The 27,143-nt window shown below is 34.6% G+C and overlaps 1 pseudogene; it reads right to left on the minus strand.

Annotated features, from left to right (window-relative positions):
• Positions 1 to 1,852: 1,852 nt before the first annotated feature.
• Positions 1,853 to 2,691, minus strand: LOC112858669 (armadillo repeat-containing protein 1 pseudogene; annotated as a pseudogene).
• Positions 2,692 to 27,143: the final 24,452 nt, after the last annotated feature.

A 27,143-nucleotide genomic window follows, 5' to 3' on the forward strand; every position in this document is an offset into this window, starting at 1 on the left:
ACAGTTTTGTGTAGAGAAATTGACAATGTATTTGCTATAATTAGATCTATATATATATATTTTAATTTATTTTTTTTTAATTTTTTTCCACGTTTTTATTTATTTTTGGGACAGAGAGAGAAAGACCATGAACGGGGGAGGGGCAGAGAGAGAGGGAGACACAGAATCGGAAACAGGCTCCAGGCTCCGAGCCATCAGCCCAGAGCCTGACGCGGGACTCGAACTCACGGACCGTGAGATCGTGACCTGGCTGAAGTCGGACGCTTAACCGACTGCGCCACCCAGGCGCCCCTTAATTTATTTTTTTAATGTTTATTTATTATTGAGACAGAGAGAGACAGAGCATGAACGGGGGAGGGGCAGAGAGAGAGGGAGACACAGACTCTGAAGCAGGCTCCAGGCTCCCCACTGTCAGCACAGAGCCGTACGCGGGGCTTGAACTCACAGACCTTGAGATCATGACCTGAGCCGAAGTCGGACGCTCAACCGACAGACCCACGCAGGCGCCCCTGGTTCTATATATTTTTATGCGACAGAATGAATAATTAAAGCTTAGAAACTCTCCCTGCTGACTATTATGTGTTTGACGGAAATTTGTTGTTGATGTTATCATTATTGTTGGAATGTACAAGTGTGGGGGAAGGGTTTTTAGAGAGAAATAATCAAAAGTGGGGCCATCATATATTTGTGGATTGGTCTGTGGTATCCATTCAACTTTCTTGCACTCTGCTTACCTGTGATACATAGGCTGGAAAGTTAAACCCCATGGACCTAATTCTTAGTATGTAGAGTTTTGGTTGGAGACGAGGGACTGCCAATTGGGTATGTTTACTGAGATTTGAAGGTTGAAGGTAATAAAGAGTACCATTCTACAGTTAATGTCCATGCTGAAGATATTAGGTTCTCTACTGAAGTGTTCAGATGTCCATTCACTGTCTTCATGGGTGACAGACAGCTGTTATAGTTCTATAGCTTCCAGATTTTTGATTTACAACTAGAGTGGTATGTTCTTGAATTCAACAATTCTTCCTAGTTCCTGTCATTCCTGTTTAGTGCAGATATGGAAGCTCCCATGTTGCTCTAGTCTGTATGTAGTATCGTTTAGCAATTGTTCTTGAGGACAAGCCTAGACTCTGCTTCTCTAGCTGTTTCAAAGGTTTTTCAATTACCTAATTACTTGTAACAAAAAAGAATGTGTTATGTTTAAAATAGTTGGAGAAAATTATTTTCCTTCCTCTTATCTGGGATTTATTATCACATACTGTAAGAATTCTCAAATGATACCTCCAACTGTATTATTCATATATTGTGCCCTTGGCCCAAATGCAAGTTTCTCCTACATTAAAACTAAATCATTTCACTTGCATCTGTATGAATTCTTGATCATTATGAATAATAATGGGTGCATAGTAAGCACTTACTTATTTCAATGAATGCATTTTCATATTCTTACTATAATTGTATTTAGAGAATACATATTTATTAGATACCTTTTATGTTCTAGATACTATTCCATGTACAGAAGTAATGAAGTGGGTTTTATTTTTCTTACTTTTTTTAAACTATGTTACCTATTATTATTTTACAATATATTTCAAAAAAAATGCAGTTGCTGTTGCCTTAACTGCTATAAAACCCTCATAAGCAAAGCAAGTCCACCTGTAGCATTTATCCTTTTTACCACTAATTGGGGGAAAATGTCCAATAAAGTGTAAAATGCAGCATATGCAATCATGGAATCTAAAAACTTTTCATGATAACGTGTTGCAGATTGCACTTGACAGTTCACCACTACAATGGAAACCTGGACCCTTCTTGATTCACGCAGTCTTTGAGACCCAAACTGGAGTCATCAGGAAAATGACCTGTATGCAAAGTTTGCAGCTGTGCTCAGTTAATTGGCTCCATCCTCCAGGAGTAAGCCCACCCGGGACACTGAGCTATTCTGCTCCTTTGTGGGACTCTATTTCCACAGGCTTATCTCAGATTGGGACCAGCATCTCTTCTCCAATCTCACTTTTCACCCAACTCGCTGAGCCTTCATATCCTTGGTTGATACTATTGTTGATGCCAAAGTGTCTGCTTTCAAATCTGAATGGACCTGCAACATGCATCTTTGAACAGCCATTTGAAAAGTAAAGCTTAATAACACCTTTCATTTATAACAAAGTCTCTTCACAGAGATATCTCCAAGACTTATTACCAAGACCATCTATGTGCAAAACCACTGCTTTGGAGCATTTGCTTGTAGTTCCCAGAAAAAAAACAAAACAAAACAAAACAAAAACTGAGCTTTCCTTCTACATGAATTCATTTATTTTAAACCAACACCATCTGCCATCTTGAAAGACCTCATGAAGAATGTCATACATTTCAGAAGCCAGCAGTTTTGTTTCTCCTGGAATTGTAGTCTTCTGTATAATATTTTGCAAACTTAGCATCATCCCCAGTTCTCTGTCCATCTTTTCTCTGTTAGTGTGGCATTCTGCCAAGTACTGACGAGCAAACAAAGCCAAATGGACAACAGAGGGGTTGGGAAGGTCCATAAGTAAAATAAGGTCAGGCAGACATCCACGACATCGTAGACAATGGTTCTTCTACTTAGTAGATCTTTTGGTGGATCTTGTAACTGGTTAACTAATGTGAGAGAATATTAGGTTCTTTATTCATAGTAGAGGAGGAAGAATTCATCCTCTATGCCATACACAAACAAAATCTTCTTAAATTCACGCCAGAGCTTCAGGAGTCCAGAGCCTGTTGCACTATCAAGGTCACACCAACACATGAGGTAGAGGGACCCAGGAGTCACAGAGCGGGTCCCTCTATTTAGAGCCATGATCTCAGCAGTGGCAAATGACCAGGCTAACTCTGGGAACCAAGGAGTGAGAAAGCTGGTGACAAAAGGTTCTACAGACTCACCCATGACCCTGCAACATCCGTCAGCCCTTGATTTTTATCTTATGGGGCATATAGATTAGTGGAAGTTTTCAAGTAGCAAGGCATAGCAGAAAATGTCTTTATTTGTTCCTGTTGATACAAGGTTGTCTTAATTTTACTCTGAAACAATACATTTTTGAGCATTTTTTTTGGTAGCTAGACACACTTCTTTCTCTAAGTAGTTTTTATGACATTCTTTTTAAAATGGTGATGATGTTGGTAAATTCCAATTTTCTTATCAATCCCCCAAATCATGTAAGATCATATGTCAATACACAAATATCTAACTGGTTTTCACCCTCTGTTTTAAGTATCTGTGGATTCATAACAAAGTAAGCATTGATGTTTTAATATTAGAATCAAATTCAAAGAGCAATAATTACTGTTTTATATATTAAATGTTCTATTATAAATTATATTTCATTGTATCAAATAAAATAACTTGTATATTAAAGAATTCCTTTGAAAATGGGAGAATTTAGTATAAAGATGTAGTCAAAAACTGGTTTGTCTGATCCCCAGAATTCCACCACTGTATTTCTTCTTTGCATCTATGTATCTATCTATAGAGAGAGATATCAAAGTTGAAGACATCCTAATACCTTCATTATGAATCATCATTATAATACTAAAAAACTCTTCCCTGCTGTTTGCAGATGATTGAATATGTCCTGTATGACTTAACAAGACACATTATTTAATATCTTTGCAGAACTGAGGGAATGCTCAGAATGCTTCTAATACCATTAAATCTAAGATTATTCTTACATAACTTGTCTTCATGGTCATGACATCTTGACACTATGATCTTCCTCAAGCTTTCGAATAACAAACAAACCAAACTGTTAACTCTTGAGTTTTGAACCAGATTATCTCCTTCATCTATCATTGAGAGAATCAAGAGAATCACTGGTTTTTCTGACCAATGTTGTCAACCATTAATTTCCATACCTACATTGCTGTAGATTTTTTCAAGGAAACTCCAGTACGATGAACTTGGTGATCCTAACGTCAAAACTCACTTGAAGGTTTGTTGTTGGTTTTGTTTATGTATAATGTGTGTGTGTATAGATATACACACATACACAGATATTTAGATAGGTTATATAGACAGATGATAGATTATAGATAGATAGATAGATAGATAGATAGATAGATAGACATATCCCAGATACCTTAGTGTAAATATGGCCTTTCACATTCTTTCATTTGGTGACATCACCAAAGTTTCCCTAAGAAATAAATTTTTATTTTTCTTTCATGATTTTAAATATTCCTGCTGACTTTTAGAGCACGAGGAAGAAACTCCCATTGCTTCAAACATCTGAGTGTAAGCAGGACCACCAATGACCTCAGAGATTAGGGAACAATTAATCCTTTTAAACTGACACCAACTGTTTCTACTCTTACTATTAATGTTACCACCACTGCACCTTTAAATTCCTACTGTCTTTTTTACACACTCCGCCTCAGTCCTTTGGGGAATTATTATTGTCAGCAATATATATATTTTTTTTCATTCTCGCTTCAGTGCTTCACAGATGAGTGCAAATTTCTGCAATTTCCACTTCTCCCTCCAAGTCTTTTCTTCCTCACCCCTGCCTGGCTCCTTTTTTTCAATCCTCTGACTCCTCTCATGTAGCTAAAAAGGACCCTGTGTTTACACTGATAAATTTAAAAAGATTCATGCCCTTAAGGAACTCATCGCCTACCAGGGAAAACCCAGTGATAAACAAGCAAACGTAATATGTGTTGCCCACTGATGTCACCCAAAGGGGAAGTTGTCACCTATCCCAGAAACCTGATTGTTTCCAGGGGCAAGAATGTGACAACCTGTTTTCTCTGGGCTCTCTGCCTTGATGTCATGCCTGACATTTTCAGCATTCTGGGAAATGGAAGAAGTATACAAATATTGTCCAAAGTACAGAGAACGGAAAAACCTAACAGGGCCATATTTGAGAAAAATTGAGCAAACCACAGCAGAGAAGTACCTAATAATTGTTCAAACTAAAAGCTAATAGTAGTAGAGTGCAAATCATACACCAACCAAAGGTCTAACTGTACTAATACTTTATATGTGTATTAATTAAATTATTAATGAAAGTGGTTTACATGTGAGGGAATGAAGGCCCTAAGAAGATAAACCTGTCCAAGATTAGAAAGGGAGTGACAGAGATGTGACCTGAGCCCAGGATGTCTGGCTACAGATACAGGCCTCTTAAACCCCATAGTATATAATTTCCTCGCACAATCTGGAAATTTTTCTGGGATGCCATAAAATCTAATTGTGCCACACACATATACATAGCACACATGTGTTCACACACATATACATGTAATATTCATATAGCATCTAACAGTTCACAAAGTATTCTCACATGTAAGTCTCAATCACATCCACAACTCTTGATGTTAACTAGGATCACAATGCATAAAAAAAAATCCTAAAGCTTCTAAATCTGAAGAGAGTTATTCAAATTTACATTGATTATAAGACTTGCCTGTAAGTCTTCCAACTGCATGGCCAGACGTTCCCCATAGCTATATCAATATTGCTTTTAAAACCTGATATAAAACCCAAATAAGAAAATAATAGATAGATACAGCTGGGACTGATCTCCTTTACAGATGGTTTTTATGTGTTATGATTGAAGACACTTGTTAGTCCTTCTCAGTTTCATCTAAGCAGTGGAAACGGCATATAGTAATTTATCCTCATGGAAAGCAATTAGATTTTCAAAGATACTGTGGTTGAAATTATAATTATATATTATATATATATATACATGATATTCACATTATAATTATATTTATAATGTGAAATATTTTATTAAGATTTCTTGGAATATACAAGATATCACTCTACCTCAGGGCCTTTGCACGGACAGTTTCTTATGTCTGAAGGGCCCTCTTCCTTATCCACATGGCTTGCTCCTCACCCCCTTGTCTTTGATCAAATGTTTCTTCTTCAAAGACTTTTTGCTGATCAATCTTTAAAACTGTAGTCTTCCTTCCCACTCTCCTACTGCTGGTTCCTCATTTTCTTTCTTTCCTGCTATATCCATTAACATTTATGATCATCTGGAATACATTATAGGTATTTATTTGCTTATCTTTTGTATACATTTCCATGGCAATATCAGCTCAAAAAGAGGAAGAGTTTTTAATTGTTTTTTATACACTACTCTATCACAACAATTTTCTGGAGTATGTTAGGCCTTCTATCTATTTTTCATCTATCTATCTATCATCTTTCTATCTATCTATCTATCTATAATCTATTTATCTATCATCATTATGTGTTGAATAAAATACATGTATTTTTTACTCTCTAAGTTAACCATACAACAAGTTGTACATGGATCAGCATGTACCACTTTGATGTGTTACATCATTTTCATGGCTAATATGTCTGAATGCATATTTGCACCAAATGACACAATTGTATTTTCCTTACCATAATTATACAGCTAGAAAGGGTAAAAATAATAATGGATGATACCTATATCACCTTACATGTGCCAGGCACTTTTTAAACACTCTACTTACAGTAACTCATTTATTCCTTACAATAATACTTTGAGATAGCTATTATTATATTATCCTCACTTTATTGGATGTTAAAAATAAGGTACAGATGGTACATGGTCAAACTGCATAGTCAATTATTTCTCTGAATTATATTTTCATCTACTTTTGGTGAAATCTTTTATTGTTGATATAATGTTGCAGATATGCAACATCCAACAAAAACACATTTTTACCAAATTGTTATTAACTGTAAATGCTCCTTAATGCTTTCTTGTGTTTCATAACTTATTTGGAACTTTTGTATATAACACTGCCACTGATTAGAACAATTTTGCAATTTAGATTACCAAACAAAGCACCATCGTATGCTTGGAAATATTTGTAGTATTGCTATGAAAATGACTTTCAGATAAATTTTGAACAGAGTTATGCTAAATAAGTGAGAATAGGAAAATTAGTCAGCATTCATTCTAAAGAAATAACACAAATTTCTATTAAGTATTTTCAGCTAGATTGCAAATGCTTCTTATGAGAAAATTAATCTTATTCATAGCATACATTAAAAAATGTAAGCATAAGACTTCAAATACACGGAGAGTTATTGATGTGCTGTATGCTTCATAAAGTTTATTCCTCATATCTGTTCTGTTATTAATATAAAAGAATTATATATTAAAAATACAGAAAAGGTTTTTAGATCATTTAAAATCCATTAAAAGCTGAGATATTCTTATAATTAATTTTCCACTGAGATGAGAATTCAGAACCTTGAAATAACTTGCAGATGGGCATTGTCATAGTGAAGAGAACCTTTGTCATCTTCCAAGAATTATTTTACTCCTTAGAAAAAATTCAAAGAACATTTGTGTTCCACAATCAAGGTTGGCTGGCTGGTTCTTGGAAGGAAGATTGGGTGGCTTTCAATGCAATTTAATTTTAATGATATTTATCGAACTTAAAATGTTTTTCCTGTTAGCTTCTTCTTATTTTTTTTTATATTTTAAAAAAAAAATTAACGTTTATTTTTGAGACAGAGAGAGACAGAGCATGAACAGGGGAGGGTCAGAGAGAGGGAGACACAGAATCCAAAACAGGCTCCAGGCTCTGAGCTGTCAGCACAGAGCTCGAACTCACTGACCGCGAGATCATGACCCAAGCCGAAGTCGGCCGCATAACCGACTGAGCCACCCAGGAGCCCCTAGCTTCTTCTTTTTAAACGGAAATACCCCTTGGAAAGAAGGTATTTGTCAACTCAGTTTTTTATACCTTCATTCCTTTCCTGATTCTTGAAAGAGTGACATAGACCAAGGCAACTGATTCTGTGCTAATAATAATAGGGAAAAAAAGGTTTTCATCACGGCACGTCATGATGAACATTGTCACTAGCATAAGTTTTTCATTAGAACAATTTATTAGTTGTTTGTTATTGTGAAACATATTACCCCTAAAATTACGGATAGAATACAACACACATTTATAACCTCATAGTTTCTGTGAGCCATGAATCTGTGAACTGCAGTCATCACAAGGCTAGATTGGATCCTCTTTCTGGCTTAGTCTTCTAACGATGGGCAGGGTTTAGCTCCTCCGATGTTTTCAAACTAAGAGGTCAGTCCCTCACAAGCTGTTGTCTCGAAACCTCCCTCAATTCCCTGTCACATGGACCACTCTATAGAGCAATTTACAACATGGCCCCTTGCTTCATTAGAGTATGGAAAAGGGCAAGACACATTGGCACCACAAAGAGAAAGCTAGCAAGCAGAAATCACAGAGCTTTGTAGTGTAATTACGGAAGTGATATTATGTCTCACTTGGCATATTTTATTCATTAGAAACAAGTCACTAGGTCCAGTATACGCTAACAAAGCTAATAATCATCTTTAGCTTGTAAGATAAGTTATTTATTCATTTAAAAACATATGAGAGAACTTCATTTTTTATGGTAAATCACAGAATATCAGTTTAATTTCCTACAATCAACTGGAGTGTTTCCTTTGCAAATTAAATGTGTTCTCATGTCCAAAATGAAAACAACAACAACAACAACAACAACAACAACACATTTTATGGTTTCACCCTATCAATAGAGAGAGCATTCTTGACAGAGCATTCTGCACTCAAGAGGTCAGTTTTCTCACTACCAAGTCTCCTCCAAGCCCCAATACAAATAGACTCTCCTCCACCACGCCATTGAATCGCCCTTTTTGTTGTTTTCCATGTCAACAAATCCAAAGGACATTGGTTGGCCTTTATTAGCTGACCTAGTGTCATTGTTTTACATAGTTGTTCCTCCCTCTCTTGAAACAGAACTTTCTTTATCCATGCACTGTGCAGTCACACTATACAGTCACAATATGGTCACAAGGGATCCACTGAGACAGACAAATCTCCATTTTCTTCTGTGTTAATTTGGGAACCTAAGTACTGTGGCTACAGAGAGATGGGTCTTTGCATCAGGGACACATTTTTGAGAGGGGCCTTCTTTTCCTCAAAGAAAAATCAATAGTGATGAAAGCTCTCCCAAGAAGGAAAAGGCCCTTGGGGGCAGAAAGATCCATCTGGCTCTAAAGCTGCCTTCCTGGAAACAGAATTAGTACACATGGTTCCCTTCTGCCATTTTCTCTTTCCCCAAGGGAACTGAATGACTTCAGGAGTTGAACACTTAGGAACAATGTATTTAATCAAGAGTGAGGAGAATTAATTATTAGCACCATATATAAAGGTGCCTACCATAGTCTTACATACTTTCTGTCCCAATCCATGGCTTATGAGAAATTCTTCAGACATAATAAAGGTATTGTTTTTGATAAAAATAACACATATTGCTAGAAATGACTTTATTGCCAAATGTTGATTTTAGTATTACTGCCAAGCACACTAGTTATAAAATTACACATATTCTACTAACTGCTATTTTGGGACCATGTTATTTGAAACAGGTGATTACTGAAGGTGTTGCAATTTTTCTAGCATATTGCTTATTCAATATTTGATAAGTGTTGCTAGCAAACTATTTGGAATGGAAACATTGAAGACAGGTATGAGATATTTGGCCAAGGTTTTGTGATTACATGTGAAATATTTTGACAGGAGCTATGTATAGGGAAAAACCTTTAGAGACAAAAAACAGGATTTTCTAGTAGGTAGCTAATGTGATGTATTTCTTTAAACAACTAACTAATCTGAATACATTTTCAAGTTCTAGTGCCTTCTTGATCTCTATTAACACCAAAGACATCACTTTGGGTGCTAAAGTAATAATTTCAAAACAATGTAGAAGTGACTTTTGAATTACTTTACATGAAAAAAAAATTATTCATACATAGCATTATTAGTATTTTCTTATAATATATACACATTATCCCTTGTATCATAGTTTCTTTTCTACTTATTTTTATTTTTGCTATTTTTTAATACATGTTTTTTCTTCTGCTATAGCAAGGGTTCAGGATTTGGAGATTCTGACATTTGTTCTGTTCTCTCATGAATTCTCTGGTCTTTAGTTTCCTGGTCTCTAAATGTGGATATTGGACTCAATGCTGTATAACATCTCATCTAGATGTATCCTATGAGTTAATGAGCATCAGTTCCTTCAGAGAAAGATTTGTACCATTCTTTCACTTATTTTCTAATGGGATTTAGTATGTGGTAGGCACTTCATAAATATTTGGGAAAAGATTAAGTTAATGCATATTAATATTATTTATTTATATTTATTTATTTATTTATTTATTTATTTATTTATTTATTTGAGACAGCGAGAGACAGAGCATGAATGGGGGAGGGTCAGAGAGAGAGGGAGACACAGAATCCGAAACAGGCTCCAGGCTCTGAGCTGTCAGCACAGAGCCCGACGTGGGGCTCGAACTCACGGACCACGAAATCGTGACCTGAGCCGAAGTCAGACGCCTAACCGACTGAGCCACCCAGGCGCCCCGATATTATTTTACATTAACTTTATTTAATATTTGTTAAATATTTGTGTGTTAGATAGGATCTTAGAAAAGGAAAAAAAGACATCAGGTAAAACCTAAGTTAATCTGAAAAAGCAATACATATTTAATTAATAATGCATCAATATTTGTTCCTTAATTGTGATGAATGCACCGTATTTTATAAAATGTTAATAATAGGGGATACGGGGTGAAGGGTATACAGAAACATTCTATAATAGCTTCTGAATTTTTCTATAAATCAAAAACTATTCTACAAATGAAAGTTTGTTGAAAAGCAAACAAAATATTTCTTTTGTTCATTGGGTATGGAGGTTGTCCTTTTCTTAATGTTTATTTTCCAAATAATCCTTAAAGTTTTATCAATTAATTTGTCCTGAGAACTTGTTAGGAAATATTTAAACAATAGAAAATTAGCTACTTTTTTTTGTTTATAATTAGCACATCTGGGAGGTATAAGTTTATCCTTTAAAACTTCAGCCTCTTTTCTTTTCCTCAGATCAAAAACAAACGTTGAAAAAAAAACCTTGTTTTTGTATATCTCTCCACATCAGCACATTTTTTTTACTTTTAGTCACAAATATGTCAAGATACTAAAATATCAAATGATATAAAAGGCAAATCAGCAATCAGGACAAGTTCTTCTTCCCTCTGCAGAAACAACGATGAGTCACTTTACACAACTGCCTTAAGAATTCAAGGTCAAAATTGTTAAGTGCTGTCAAATACGATAAAACAAAAGTTTTAAGTAAAATGAAACCAGAAAGCAAATAAATCTGTAAGGCAGTGTGAGTCTTGTTTGTGGATTATTAAACAATCTAATTTAAAAAACTGAAGTCATTAAACACTGAATACAACGAAAATAATTGGAAAAACTTGCTTCTAAACCTCAGCTGAAATTAATCAGTTTCAAACATCAGGGAGGATATAGTAAGTAGACTTAACGTCTAGGGTCCCAATAAAAAGCATGCGTTTATGTTAAATGATTATTATGTAAATAGATACTTTGTTAAGTCTAGCTTTTTTAAATTACACTACATATTTAATGATATTTATAAGTAAAGAAGCATAAGGTAGGTAAGACAATTTTTTTCAGGGAACTGAATACATTAAAAGTGTATTGAAAAAAAGTGTATTGAAATACATGCAAATATTGGATATATTGACTACATTTTAAAATGAATGTATTTCTACTATGTGTGCTATATATATGTTGTTATATGTTCTTCAGTGTAAATCTAGCTTTATATATTATTGCACCGACTTTTCTAGGATGTGATTTTTAAGTCTGAAATAATCATTTGGATATTTGTAAGGTATTGACCTTTGTGTAATGCTTGCAAATTATGTTGGTATTATAATTTTGCTTGCATGCTCCAGTTTACGATACTTTAAAAGTGCTGTGCACTGATAGGTCAATGAATATGCATTGCATGAATGAATGAATGGATGAATGATTGGCTTCATGAGGTACTAAAGATGCTTTCTCTATCTACAATACACTTCCTCCTAATCACTAGTGATCAAATCCTCGTGCAGTTATTAAGGCCCATTTTAACTGGTAATATTTCCGTTGAATACTTTTCTCCGCTTTCACATACTGCTTCACTTTTTTGAAGCTCCACAATACTTTGTAGCTTCCTTGCATCACTCACATATCTCTGCTTCATATTTTTCAGTCCAGTGTGTACTGACCAGTCACCTTGAAAGAACGCGTCTTACTCAGGTAAATGCACGCCAGGAACTTGAAAGAAAATAACCCTCTAAAAGTATCCACGCATAAACAACTATCAACACTGTCCTCAAGTCTTGCGGCTCCTTTTTAGCTATATCCATTTTATTTTTTTTTAATGTTTACTCACTTTTTTGAGACAGAGACAGAGACAGAGTGTGAGCAGGGCAGGGGCAGAGAGAGAGGAAGACACAGAATCCGAAGCATTTTCCAGGCTGTGAGCTGTCAGCACAGAGCCCAATGCAGGGCTCGAACATAGGAACCATGAGGTTATGACCTGAGCCGAAGTTGGACACTGGCTCCAACTGAGCCACTGAGCCACCCAAGCACCCCTAGCTATATATATCCTTTCTTATCTCTCCGCTCCTATTCCCATTACAATTCAAAGTACCGTCTTTATACTGATCATTCTAAAATCTTTCCTTCTTGCTTGGCTATGGCACCTTCAATTTACTTCATGGTGCAAATTTTAAGATGTGTCCTTTAGTCTCATGTCCCTCTACAATTGGTCAGATGCACTTCTCTGCACCTACTCTCATTCTGACCCCCTCAATCCTTTGGATTTAATAGATACTCTCTCCATCTTTTCTTATTTGTGTTCTTGTCTCAGATTAGAAACTGTTTCTACTCTCAGTTCTGCCATATAAACTTGAGTGTCTCCAATTTCTATATTCAATTTCTTTCTCAGCAAAACAGCTAACAGTAAACATAACACTGGTAAGAGGACCTGCCTATTTGGAGTAGTATCCGGCAGACATTAAGGGTTCTGTAGAAGTTTGCTATTCATATTTTTAAACCCGCTTATATACTCACCTCTACCTTATAGAAAGCTTCTATTCAGTGTCACATTCCAAAGAAATACATTTAATTTTCAAAAGACATCTAACACAACCTGTTACATCCTTGGTAACTCTTCCAAACTATATCCATCTCACAACAGTGTTTCTAAAAAGATATGTTTATAATCCATGTTTGCAGTTTACTTTTTCCTCTTCTATCTTTAAGTCAACTCCAAACAGGATTTCTTCCACAAAGTTTTGCTGAAAAAGGTTGCAACTGGCCACCTTCATGCTGAGGCTAAAAGTCAATGTATCGTGTTCATTTCTTAATAGGCGTTTTTAAAGAGTAGATGGGGGGGGGGTGCCTGGATGGCTCAGTCTCTCTCTCTCTCTCTCTCTCTCTGTCTCAAAAACAAATAAATAAATAAAATAGTAGATTTAGGTTTACAGCAATATAGATCAGAAGTTACAGAGATTTGGGGATGTCTGTGTGGCTCAGTCAGTTAAGTGTCCAACTGTTGACCTAGGCTCAGATCATGATTTCATGGTTCATGACTTTGAGCCCTTCATTTGGCTTTGTGCTGACAACCTGGAACCCGCTTGGAATTCTGTCTCTCCCTCCCTCTGCCCCTACCCTTTCATTCTTTTTCTCAAAATAAATAAATAAACTTTAAAAAATTCTTAAAAAAAAAAAAAGAAGTTACAGAGATTTCCCATATACTCTCTGCTCCCGTGCATGCATAGCCTCCCTCATTATCAACACCATCCCCCCACCAGAGTGGTCCATTTGTTAAAACTGATCAGTCTACATTGCCACAGCCTTATCACCCACAGTGCAGAGTTCACTCTTAGTGTTGTTCAACCTAGGGGATTGGACAAATGTATAATGACATGTATCAACCATTATATTATCATACAGAATAGTTTCATTGTCCTGAAATCTCCCTCTTCCTTTTTGTAAATATTGAGCAATATTTTAACGGATTACCATCCCCATCCTTCCTTCCATGATCACTGTTTTCTTTGTCTTCTGGGATACTATATTCTTGATTTTTTTTTTTTCACTATCCCTTCTCAGTCTTCTTTGCTGGCATTCACTCCTCCAGTAGTCACCAAAATTCTTCCCCATATTCTTTTCATTGTATTTATCACTAATAGGTATCGTCAAATTACCATGTCCAAAAAGTACTGTTTATCTCTACTAAAAAAGCGGCCATCAAAATGCAGTCTACCAATGTCTTCTCCAACTCAACTGATTCTCAACTGTTCACTCTCTATCCAGTTGTATGGCTAAAAAACTGGTATCATCTGTGATTCCTCTATATCTTCTCTAGCTTCTCTAATCTGACTGGTTCTCACTGCTAATATTCGACACATCCATTTTCCCATTGCCTATTTTTGTCTCCAAATCACCAAATTTTATATCTAGCCTTTGCTTTGCCTGTACATTGTGGGGACTCCCAGATAGATTTATTCTCTGTTTTCTTTTATTCATATGAGATATACTTTCATGGATGAAACTAAAACATCCCTAGGTCTAAACTCTCAGTCTTAAATCTTTGTTTCTTATCTCACCAAGATACTGCATCCCAAGAGGATATCTCTTCTTGGATTGATAAATATCAGAGTAAACATTCAAAATGCCCCACTCAATTTCTCTGTTGTTCCACTTTCTTTTTATCTATTAATTTTCTTTTGAAATCTTTAAAAAATGACTTCAATGTTTACTTTCTCAAGAAAAATAGCTATATTCAATAAATTTTATTGTAATACCTAATTGCAAATCGTATATGATTTAAGCATTAATCATACTCATGACTGAAAGGCTTGAAGGAATTTGCAGATACTGAAGACTATTTCAACCGCAATTAGTTTCCAAAATCATGGATTGCCATAAGCCACTGGGGAGTGAATTTCCTGAAGTGGAACATGCCTAATCATTTCTGCTATATCCTTGGTAATCATTAAATTTTCCCCCAATGAAGTCGATCAATGCTACACAATTTAAGCATTTTAGATAATATATAGATAATAACAATAGATTCCTCTAATGATTAGGACCAGAAAAAATGAGACATGAATTAATGTTACACTAAAATAATATCTCAAGTTAATACAATGAGTTTTTAAAAGTGTTTTCAGGATAATATATTTCAGGTCTGATTGTTAATGAAATCAAGGTCTCAAAGTATTCGTTAGTATTTTGAATCATGATTGGAAACTTATCTGACTTTTTATTTTATTTTATTTTATTTTATTTTATTTTATTTTATTTCATTATATATTTTTTAATTTTTTTATGTTTATTCATTTTTGAAAGACAGAGAGAGACAGAGCACAAGCAGGGTTGCGGAGGAGAGAGAGGGAGACACAGCTCTATGTTGTCAGCACAGAGCCCAACGCAGGGCTCGAACTCACGACGAGATAATGACCTGAGCCGAAGTCGGACACTCAACCTACTGAGCCACCCAGGCACCCCATAAACTTTATTGCTGTCTTTAACATATAATATGTGGAATATTTTTATCTTTAGCATAGGTTGCTGTTTATTAGGGTAATACATAAAACATAATTAATCAATTTATAATAGATGAAAGTAGAGAAAAAGAAGAACCCTATGTAACTATCACTACACACTTTCACTTCTTCTACTGTTCCATACTGTACCTGATCTTTTCCTGCAGAGATGAATCACATTTAGTTTTGATTACAGCAAAAATTTCACTGGGCTTATATTAAAAATCAGTCCCACACTAGGGAAAAGGAAAGAGTTTTTTGGAAGTAGAGTTCACTCCTTCACATGATTGACTTGGTAATGAGACTTTTCAGTGATAGCATTTTGAGCTATTTTGTTTTACAAGTTCAATATGCTTTGATCTCCTTGCCTTTCTTTAGGACATTTTTTACACCAATAATGTTGAGACAAAAAGACAGCTTCTTATTCAAAAGTAAATTTAAAAGTTTGCATTGTAAGTTGGAGCATTAAGGATATGCTTCAAAATATTCATGTACAGGAATCAGTCTATCAATAATTGACAGACAACTACCTCAAGGTAGAGACATACTTCCTTCAAAATGTATGTGATCATTTATTCATTTATCACTTTTTTTTATTATTAACTGGAGATGCTCATTGATTTTGCCTCTGGGTAAATATACAGAAAGAAACAGCTTTAATCACTCCTCTACCTGATTGATCCTTTCATGTCATTTAGATAAAAGATTGAATAAATAGGACGACTTTATGCTTTGATTCACAGGTCAAGGCTCACACTCTTGTGTCTCTGGAAAGCAATTACAGAGCTATGAAGTCATCAGGAGAAACAACTTTGCCTCCCTCTGGTATAAACTTAAAGTTTTTGGGTGTTATTAGTTTAGCAATAAAAAATATCTTGATACCATTAGAGAAACTTTAATTTCAAATGATAGGTATTTTTTGAATGTAGAAAATCATGAGAAGGTGCTATTACTAAATAATAATAGCAATAGCAATAATAATAATGCAGTAAAACTATTATCACTATCCACTGAAGATTTACTGCGTGCTAAATATTTTTTAAGTTTTTAAATTTAGATACCTTATGAAGCACTGTTATTGTCATCTTACAGATGAGGAAACTAAGGCACAGAAAGGCTATTGAACTTTCCCAAAGTTACTCAATTAATAAGTGAAAAGACTGGGATATGTACTCAGGTAAGCTGCTTCCAGATTTTATAATAACCAATAGCAACAACTTCTTCTTCTTCTTCTTCTTCTTCTTCTTCTTCTTCTTCTTCTTCTTCTTCTTCTTCTTTTAAGTTTGTTTATCTATTTTGACAGAGACAGAGAATGTGGGCAGGGGAGAGGCAGAGGGAGAGACTCTCAAGCAGGCTCTGAGCCACCAGTGCGGAGCCCGACCTGAACTGAAATCAAAAGTCGGACAACGAACTGACTGAACCATCCAGGTGCCCCCAAAGCAACTTCTAGTTTCAAATGTCCATGAAGTATGACCAGGCACTCTGCATGTACTTCCATGGAACCTAGACCCAGTGCCTTAAACTCAGTCTATTTACTTCCTATGCTTGATTATTAGATTCAATCATTGACTTTAGTGCCTCCCTGTAGATCCACTAGAGAAATATTCTGACATCTCAACTCAAAGGTCTTTTATCCTAAATTTTGTTTTTCTTCAACTTTACTGGATAGGGAATATTAAATCATGTTATCAAGGATTATTCAAGCAACTACTGCCTTGTTATATTCATATTACAATATAAACTTCATAAATTATTTTAAGAAACATGATGATACTTATATTTAGCTATAAATTGAGTAAGTTTTCCTCATTATGCTCATGAAGACTCATAAGACTACAGAGGTATTAAAAAGATTTAAAGTATATTTTAATTTTCAAATATGTAGAAGATATATATGAAAACTTTAGTTTCGTTGGAGATAAAATTCAAGTTAGATCTTCACTTTCAAATGTGGACAGATTAAGTGTATTTCTAACTTAGAAACAGGAAATTTAAAGATATTATTTACAGTTAACATATTAATTATACTTGACAATGCATATGTGTAATGTATACTTTTTTTTTTAAGTTTTTATTTATTTTGAGAGAGAGAGAGAGAAAGAGAGCATAAACAGGGGAGGGGCAGAGACAGAGAGGGAGAAAGAGGATCCCAAGCAGGCTCTGAGCTATCAACAGAGAACCTGATGCGGGGCTTGAACCCACAAATCAGGAGATCATGACCTGAACCGAAATCAAGAGTCAGACACTTAACCAACTGTGCAGCCAGGCACCCCAGAAGCCTTAAATGTACACAAATATATTTATTAATCAAATATATTTACTTATTAATTGTAAAGATGAATTTTGAGTAATGGTTTCTGTTTTAGACTTGGCTGAATATCACACAATAGGTAAGTATTTCTTTATCTTGCCTAATTCCTGGGGTTAGGACTTCCAGTACCCCGCTGGATAAGAAAGGTGAGAGTGGGCACCCTTGTCTTGCTCCTGATCTTAGAGAAAAAGCTTATAATCTTTTACTGTTGAGTATGATGTTAGCTGTGGATTTGTCATATGTGGCCTTTATTATGTTGATGTATGTTCCTTCTGTATCCAATTTGTTGAAGGTTTTTACCATGAGAAGATGTGATATTTTGTCAGTTATATTTTCTGTACCTACTGAGATGATCATATGATTTCTATTGGTCATTCTATTAGTGTACTACGTCACGTTTATTGTTCTGTTCATATTGAAACATCCTTACATCCCAGGGATAAATCCCACTTGATCATGGTGTATGATACGCTCCACACACAGTAGAAGGTATCTGAATCAGAAATGGAGTACTAAAATTGTCTTTATGTGAAGAGTGTGTGATCTTACATATAGAAAAGCTTAAAGACTCCACCAAAAAAAAAAAAAGTTGGAATTAATAAATTCACTAAGGTTGCAGGATATAAAGTCAGTAAACATAAATCAGTTGTGTTTCTGTACATCAGCAAAATATCTGAAAAGGAAATAAAGTTAGCCCATTTAAAAATTCAAAATCAAAAAACAATAAAATAATTAGAAATAAATTTAACCAAGGAAATCAAAGATCTCTACCACAAAGACATTGATGAAATAAACTACAGCTATTAGAATAACTATCACTAAGAAGACAAGAGATAAGTGTTGGTGAAGCTGTAGAGAAAAGGGAATCTTTGTACACTGTTGTTGGGAATGTAAATTCGTTCAGCTACTGTGACAACACTATGAAGTTTCCTCAAAAAATGAAACATGAAAATAGCCCATGATCCAGGAATCCCACTCCTGGATACATATTCACAAGGAACAAAGACAGCATATTGAAGAAAATATCTGCACTCCCATGTTTATTGCAGCATTATTCACAATAACCCACATATGGAAACAGCCTAATGCCCATCAACAGATAAATGAATAAAAAAAGATATGGTGTAGACATATACAAATATATAATGGGATATTTTTCCAGCCCTGAGAAAAAAGGAAATCCTGCCATTTGCAATAACATGGATGGACCTCGAGGGCATTACACTAAGTGAAATAAATCAAAGAAAGAAAAAGTCTACGCGGAATCTTAAAAAACTGAATGCATAGAGTCAGAGAATAGAATGGTGGGTACCAGGGGCTGGGGGATAAGGAAACTTAGGAAATGTTGGTGAAAGAAAAAAATTCACAGAAGGTGAGTAAGTTCTGGAGATCTAATAGATAGCATTGTGATTATAATCCCCAATACTATATTATTCAAAGTTGCTAAATAACTAGATCTTAAATGTTCTTACCACAAAAAGTAAATGATAACTATTTGATGTGATGGCAATATTAGCTAATGCTATGGTGGCTATCATATTGCAATATATAAATGTGTTAACCTAAAACACCATGTTATATGTCAATTATATTGCAATAAAAGATATGTAGTTGATATATTAATCTACGCAAAGGAAGGAAAATCAGAAGGATTTTGAAATCAGAAGGAAAATCAGAAGAAAACACAAACATCCCATTACTATTTTTTAAGCTTATTTATTTTGGAAAAGAGAGAGACAGTGCAAGTCGGGGAGGGGCAGAGAGAGGGGGAGAGAGAGAATCCCAAGCATGCTCCCTACTGTCAGCACAGAACCCAACGCGGGGCTCAAACTCATGAACTGTGAGAACATGACCTGAGCCGAAAACTGGAGTCGGACATTAACTGACTGAACCACCCAGGCACCCCATTATTTAATTACTGTCAGTCAATTTAAATTTAAATTTTGTTACTGGATTTTAAATTTTCTTTCAGTTCAAAGGCTACATATTTATGTAATCTCATGATTACTTTAGGAACCACTAACAGACTTTATATCAACAAGTAACTTCTAAAATTTCCAGATTAGTTACAAGGATAGAATTTGCTCTAATCTTAATTCTCTCTGATTTAACAGTACACGAAAAATATTAATATTCCTTAAATTCATAACTCCTACCTTGGTATACTCTTATGCTTTTTAACTGAATGTCCTATGTCTCTCATTAATTGTCCTCCACTTTATTTAAATAAATACCTGACATTAGATGTCCTAAATCTCTGATGAGACAGTTGCATTAAAAATATTCTAATTGATGTTTATATCTCTTGTTCCCACTTTGTAAATCACTTTCCTACAAATTTATTACAATGCATTTTAAAGCAAAACTTGGAGACTCTTCTTTATTCTAATACATTTGGTTTGAAAATCTAGGAATTAACATACAGAATGGTGTCTATTAAAAGGAATACAAAATTTATGCATATATACATGTAATTATACATATATACATATATACCTATATATACATATATACATACATTTATACATATTTATACATATATGTGTGTATATATACATATATGTGTATATATACATATATACAAAATTTATAAATATACACATTTATTCATATATTAGGCTCTGTTATAAAAATATCCAGGCTTAGATAACTAAGTGAATACATAAATAAGAATATTTATGTCTTTTTTTTTTTCCCAAACATACTTGCTTGTGGGCACCTGGGTGGCTCAGTCAGTTAAGTGCCCAACTTTACCTCAGGTCATGGTATCACAGTTTGTGAGCTCAAACCCCATGTCGGGCTCTGTGCTGACAGCATGGAGCCTGGAACCTGCTTAAGATTCTGTGTCTAGGGGCACCTGGGTGGCTCAGTCGGTTAAGCGGCCGACCTTGGCTCAGGTCATGATCTCACGGTCAGTGGGTTCAGGCCCTGCGTCGGGCTCTGTGCTGACCGCTCAGAGCCTGGAGCCTGTTTCGGATTCTGTGTCTCCCTCTCTCTATCTGATCCTCCCCCGTTCATGCTCTGTCTCTCACTGTCTCAAAAATAAACGTTAAAAAAAAAAAAATTAAAAAAAAAAAAAGATTGTGTGTCTCACTCTCTGCCCCTCCCTTGCTCACTCTTTTTTTCTCTGTCTTGCAAAAATAAATAAACATTAAAAAAGAAAAAAAAAACTTGTTTGTACAGTCTTGGGCATAATAAGTACACTGTAAAAAGCATATCATCATCAATATGTTCCCAAAATATAATGTCTAAATAGGGACAATGTTTTTTTTTTCTAAGTTCAGTTGTTTACATATATTTGTTCGTTTTTACAAATACAGCGGCCTTTACATGCCAGCCATTCCACTATTTTACAAAAAAATGGAATCTATGTTAATCACTTCTGACACTCACCTTCAGTTTCTATAAGCTACCCACTGAGCAATCCACAAAAAAGAACATTGTGAATCAGTGTTGACATGAAAACATCACAGACAGAAGATGATAGAATATATTGGCTACACAGAAGCATAGGGCACTGTATCTTGTAAATTAAAACACACAAACCCTGAAACAAGAGTGATTGTGGCAAGGATTTCATACCCCAAGCCCAGTTTTTACCTTATCTTTTTCTCTGACGTTAAGCTCAACTCACTGTTTCCTTTTCAGTCTTATCCAGAAACTAGCTGAGTTTTTGTTGTTATTGTTGTTCATGACCCTGTATTTCAATGTATTAAAGCCCTACTAACCTCTGATTCCAGATAAATTGGATTATTCAAAACACTTTTATTAAGACAAATTTTCTAGCGCAGTTTTAGGTTCACGGCAGTATTGAGGGAAAAGTTCAGACATTTCCTGAATCTATACTCACTGCCTCCCCCCGCAGCATAGCCTCCCTGATTAGTGATATCTCTCACCAGAGTGGTACATTTATACAAATGATGAGCCTACATTGACACCTCACAATCATCCAAAATCCACAGTTTGCATTACAGTTCAGTCTTGGTGGTATACATTCGATGGGTTTTAAAAAGTATATAATGGCATGTATCTATCATTACGTTATTATTCAAAGCATTTTCACTGCCTTAAAAATCTGTGCTCTGCCTCTTCATTGTTCTGCCACCCTTGATCCCTGACAACCACTCATCATTTTACTGTCTCCGTAGTTTTGCCTCTTCCATAATGTCATATAATTGAAATCATACAGTATACAGACTTTTCAGATTAACTACATGTACATGGGAATATGCATGTCAAGGTTTCTCCTTGACTCTTCATGGCTCAAAAACTCATACCTTTTTCTCCAAGAGTAATATGTCAATGTCTGGTTGTACCACACTGTATTTATCCATTCATGATCTGAAAGACATGTTGATTTCACTTCCAAGTTATGACAATTGTGAATACAGCTGCTATAAACATGAGTGTACAGGCCTTTGCATGGACAAAGTTTTCAACTTCTTTGGTAAATACCAAGAAGGACAATTGCTGGGTCATGTGGAAAGAGTATGTTTAGTTTTGTAAGGAACTGCCAAATTGGCTTCCAAAATGGCTTTACCATTTTTCATTTCCACTATCAATGGAAGTTCCACTACAATGGAACCAAAGTTTGGTTCCTTTGCTCCTTACCCTCACCAGCATTTGGTGGTGTGAGTGTTCCGTATTATGGCCATTCTAGTAAGCGTGTAGTGGGATCTCACTGTTGGTGTAATTTTCATTTCCCTATGGACATATATGTGGAGCATCTTTTCATACGCTTATTTGCCATCTATATTACCTGGTTTGCTGAGTTCTGTGAAGGTCTTTTACCTGTATTTTAATCAAGTTGTTTTCCTATTGTTTAGTTTTAAGAATTTTTTGTTTATTCTGGATAGCCATTTTTATTAGATATATCTTTTGTAAATATTTTCCCCAGTCTGTGGCAGATCTTCTGGCTCTCTTGACATTATCTTTCTCAGAGCAGGTTTTTTTGTTTGTTTGTTGCTTTTTGTTTGTTTTGTTTAACGAAATCCAATGTATTAATTATTTCTTACATGGATTGTGCCTTTGGTGTTGTATCAAAAAGTCATTGCCATACCCAAGGTCATCTAGAATTTCCTCTATGTTATCTTCTAGTTTTATAGTTTTACACTTTACATTTAGGACTGCTATCCCTTCTGAGTTCATTTGTCTGAAAGGTATAAAATCTGTGTCTAAATTCATTTTTTTTGCATATGAATGCCCAGTTATTCCAGAATCATTTGTTGAAGACAATATCTTTTCTCCATTGTGTTGCCTTTGCTCCTTTATTAATGATCAGTTGAGTATATTTAAGGGGCTCTATCTATGGTTTCTCTATTTTGTCTCTATTCAAATATTACATTGAAATATTTGTCTATTCTTTTGCTAAAATCACACTATCTTGATTTCTCTAGCTTGTTAGTAAACCTTGAATTTGGGTAGTTCCAGTTCTCTGATTTGTCCTTCTCCTTCAATATTGTGCTGGTATTCTGGGTATTTTGCCTTTCCACATAAACTTTAGAATCAGTTTGTAAATCTCCACAAAATAACTTTCTGGGATTTTGACTGGGATTGCATCAAATCTACAAATTGAGTGAGGAAAAACTGACATCTTGACAATATGGAGTCTTCCTTTTCATAAACAACATGGAAAATCTCTAAGTTTATTTAGTTCTCTGATTTTATTGATTAGCATTTTATAGTTGTTATCATTTACATATTGAACATATTTTGTTAGGTTTATGCCTAAGTATGCAATTTTTGTGCACTAACATAAATGGTAGTTTGCTTTTAATTTTAAATTACATCTGTTCTTTACTGGAATATAGAAAAGCGATGGACTTTCATATCTTAACTTCAGATCCTGCAACTTTGTTATAATTACCTATTAATTTCAGAAATGTTTCTCTCTTTTCTTTTGGATTTTATACTTCCCAATTAGTATGCCTTTTGTTTCTTTCCTTTGTTTTATTGCATTAGCTGAAGCTTCCAGTACTATACTGAAAAGAAGTGATGAGAGGGGACATCTTGCTTTGTACTTGATCTTTGTGGGAAAGCTTTGACTTTGTCACTATTAATTATGATGTTATCTGTAGATGTTTTGTAAATATTCTTTATCAAGATGAGGAAGTTTGTCATCTATTCCTAGTGCACTGAGAGTTTTTTAAATAATGAACGGTTTTTGGATTTTATCAAGTGCTTTCTCTGCCTCTGTTGGTATGATCATGTGATTTTTCTTTTGTAGCCTGTTGATGTAATGGATTACATTAATTGATTTTCAAATGTTGAAACAGCCCTGTATACCTGAGAAAAATCCCTTTTGATTATGGTGTATAACTTTTTTTATTGTACTACCGTCAGAACTCATCTGAGCCTAGTGCTTTCTGTTTTGGGAGGTTAATACGAATTCCATTTCTTTAACAGATGTAACCCTATTCGGATCATCTGTTCCTTCTTACATGAGTTTTTTTCAGATTTTGTCTTTCAATTTGTCCATTTCAACTAGGTTATCAAATTTGTGGGCATAGAGTTGTTTGCAGTATTTATTTATTTATTATCTTTTTAATGTGTATAGAATTTGCAGTGATGTTTCCTCTTTAATTCCTACTGTTAGTAATTTGTGTCCTCATTCTGTTTTTTGTTGGTTATCCTGGCTGAAAACTTATTGATTTTATTTATCGTGTCAAAGAACCAGATTTTTTTTGATTATCTCTATTGATATCCTATTGATCTCCTATTCTCAGTTTCATAATAATAATTTTTTTTTCTTCTGCTTATTTTGTTTCTTTTTTTTACAGAAATGAAAAGGCATGTATGTATGTATGTATTTACTTATTTATTTATTTATAAATCCAAGTTGGTTAACAGATAGTGTAATAATGATTTCAGGAGTAGTTCTTTTCTTCTGCATACTTTGTATCTAATTCAGTCTATTTTTGCTGGTTTCCTAAGGTGGAAACGTCGATGACTGATTTTAGATCTTTCATATTTTATAATATAAACTTTCAATGCTATAAATTTCCCTCTAAGCACTAATTTTACTGCATCCACATTTTGTGGGTTTTTTCAGTTTAAAATATTTTAAAATTTCTCTTGAGATTTCTTATCATCCAATATTTGGAAGTATGTTTACTCTAAGAATTTTAAGATTTTTCAGCTATATATCTTTCATTAATTTCTTATTTAATTCCACTGAGGTCTGAAAGCAGAAATTATTTTGCTTCTATTCTTTGCAATTTGTTATTTTGTGTTTTATTTTATCTTGCTGAATATTCCATGTGGGTTGAAAAAAGTGTGTAGTCTGATGTTACTGAATAAAATCATCTATAGATGTCAATTATACCCAATTGATTGTTGGTGTTGTATTCTACTATTGTTGTATGAAATAGTGTGTAGATGTTAGTCATATCCAGTTGACTGATGATGTTGTTGCATTCAACTGTGTCCTTACTGATTTTCTACCTGCTGGAACTGTCCATTTCTCATAGAGAGGCTTTGAAGCATTCGACTCTTATTGTGCATTTATCTACTTTTTTTTTTTTGTAATTCTACCAGTTTTTGCCTCACAGAGTTTGATGTTCTATTGTTAAATATATACACATTAATGGTTGTTATGGCTCATTGGAGAATTGACCTCTTTATCATTATGTAATGTCCTTCTTTATCCTTGATAACTTCCCTTGCTTAAAAGTCTGCTCTGTCAGAAATTAATATAATTACTGTTTTTTTTTTTTTGATTAATGTCAGCATGGTGTATTTTCTCTATCCACTTAATCTCTGTGTCCCTATAGTTAAAGTGAGGTTCTGTACAGTTTATAGTTGGCTCTTGTTTTTGTTTTTGTTTTTGTGCCTAGTTTCACAATTTCTGTCTTTTATTGGTGCATTTAGATAACTGCCATTCAACCCGATTATTGATATAGTTGTATTGATATCCACCGTATTTGCTACTGTCTTCCATTTGATGGCCCGGTTCTTTGTTTATTTTCCTTTCGTCTTTCACTCTTTCTCTGCCTATTGTAGTTTTAAGTAAGCATTTTATATGACTCTATTTTCTCTTCTTTCTTAGCAGTATACACATACAGCTAGCTAATCCAAGTCAAATTTCAAATAACACTCTACTACTCCATGAGTGTTGTATCTTTTAATAACAAAATAACCTTCATCTCTCCCTTCCTTGTCTTGTATAATTACTGTCATTCATTTCACTTATGCATAAACATACATAAGCTTCTCTCTATATATAAGCATCAAATAAATTGTTGGTATTTTTATTCTGAACAAAGTATTATTTCTTAGTTCAATTAAGAATAAGAAATAAAAGTTTTTAGGTTACCTTGACTTATTCCCTCTTTTATGCTCTTCCTTACTTTATGTAAGTTCAAGTTTCTGACCCAAATTATCTTTCTTCTCTCTAAAGAACTTCTTTTAACAGTACTGGTAAGGAAGATCTACCGGCAACAAATCTTTTGAATTTTTGCTGTTCTGAGAAAGTCTTTATTTCTGCCTCACTTTTTAAAGATAATTTCTTATGTTACAGAGTTCTAGTTTTAAGATCAAATTAAGATAAAATTAAGATAATTTTCCTCTGGTGTCCTTTGGGATTTTTTTTTTACCTTTGATTTTCTATAATTTAAAAATAATATGGTTAGATGTAGGGGTTTTTGGATATTTATTTTGCTTAGTGTTTTCTGAGCTTACTATATCTGTCTGACATAAGATTGGAGGAAATTGTCAGTTGTTATTTAAAACATTTCTTCTGTTCCTTTCTCTGCTTCTTCTTCTGGTATTCCCATCATATGTATGTTACATCTTTTGTAACATTCTTTCGATAATTATTGGATATTCTCTTCTGGGTTTTTTTTTTTTTTTTCAGTCTCTTTTTTTCCTTTGCTTTTCAGTTTTGGATGTTGCTATTGTCATGTCCTCAAATATAGAAATTCCTTCCTCAGCCATATCCAGTCTATTTTATCCAGTAGAACTCTTATTTTTTTTTTTTTAATTTTTTTTTTCAACGTTTATTTATTTTTGGGACAGAGAGAGACAGAGCATGAACAGGGGAGGGGCAGAGAGAGAGGGAGACACAGAATCGGAAACAGGCTCCAGGCTCCGAGCCATCGGCCCAGAGCCTGACGCGGGGCTCGAACTCACGGACCGCGAGATCGTGACCTGGCTGAAGTCGGACGCTTAACCGACTGCGCCACCCAGGCGCCCCCCAGTAGAACTCTTATAACAATACATCTCTTCCAGTCCCAGTCTGATAATTCAAACATCTTCGCCAAGTCTTCTCTGTCTCTTCTGCATTGTTTGCCTTTTGGTATGCCTTTTAATTGCTTCTTGATAGCTGGACATAATGTACCTAGTAAAATGAATTGCTATAAACAGTCTTTTAGTAATGTGGTGGT

The sequence above is a fragment of the Puma concolor genome, chromosome B1, assembly GCF_028749965.1.
Source record: "Puma concolor isolate L17-30 chromosome B1, mPumCon1.1.hap2, whole genome shotgun sequence".
NCBI lineage: Eukaryota > Metazoa > Chordata > Mammalia > Carnivora > Felidae > Puma > Puma concolor.